Source organism: Apis dorsata, unplaced genomic scaffold, assembly GCF_000469605.1.
Source record: "Apis dorsata unplaced genomic scaffold, Apis dorsata 1.3 scaffold_894, whole genome shotgun sequence".
Taxonomy (NCBI): Eukaryota; Metazoa; Arthropoda; class Insecta; order Hymenoptera; family Apidae; genus Apis; species Apis dorsata.
Genome location: NW_006264009.1, coordinates 353,990 through 354,926, shown reverse-complemented (window position 1 = coordinate 354,926; position 937 = coordinate 353,990). Strand labels below are relative to the sequence as shown.

Sequence of the window (937 nt, the reverse complement as noted above, 5' to 3'; positions counted from 1 at the left end):
GGACGGGGGCTGGAGGGGAAAGTGCGTGCTGGATCGCGGAGTCGAGAGGTGTCGGAACCCGCATTAAGGGGGCGGAACGCCTCGAAGGGGCCCCGAATTATGACGTCACGGACCGCACACGTCGCGATCAGGTGAACCGAATAATACAAAAATGAATTGTTCGGTACCGGGATAACCAAGTCGGGGTCTTCTCCCTCCCCTCGGTACTACAACGTCCCCAACGTCGGTACTTTGCCTCTTTTACGAAATTTCTAACGACCGACGATCCAGCGATTGCTGGATCATTGCTTCTGGACCACGTGGACGCATACATGCGACGAAGACGGAATCCCTTCTTCTCCTACGTGTTCGAGGGGGAGGAGGGAAGAAACGTTTGAGAGAAAGAAGTCGTCAAATCGGTCGGATCCATTCTCACGGGAAGACATTAACGAAGTGAAACGTGTGCTCAGCAGGTCGTGCCATTCTAGCGGACAGAAGAATCATTCGGTCGATTATAAGATAATACTGGTTCGATGGATGATGAAAGAGAGAGAGAGGAGTGACGAAGCAAGAGTGAAAAGAAGAGAGAGGAAAGGGAAAAGGAGAAAGCTTCGCTTTTGGAAAGAGGATCGTTGGGTCCTCTTCCGAGGAAGCCGAAACGCGCGTGAAAAAAGAAAATAGACGAAATACAGGGAAGGATTCGGAGGAGGAGGATCCAACGGGAGTGAAACCGAGAGAAAAATAGAAAGGATCCGTTCCAATAGGGGGATCGGGTGGGCTTCATTCATATGAAATCCTTTATCTAGGTAGATTCTAGAGGAAAATTGGTTCCTAAAGGAACCAAGGGAGACAATGAGAAACATCTTTTACGACTGTATTACGACCCCCGTAGGTGGCCGATTCATTGTGAGTTTTTTAAGGTTGCATTACACGGGATTACGATCTCGCGCGAGAACAG

The 937-nt window shown here is 49.6% G+C and overlaps 1 protein-coding gene across 3 annotated transcripts in view; it reads left to right on the top strand.

Annotated features, from left to right (window-relative positions):
- Nucleotides 1-937, top strand: part of LOC102676798 (protein wingless-like) — a 78,177-nt gene that overhangs the window by 54,552 nt on the left and 22,688 nt on the right. The window lies entirely within an intron of this gene.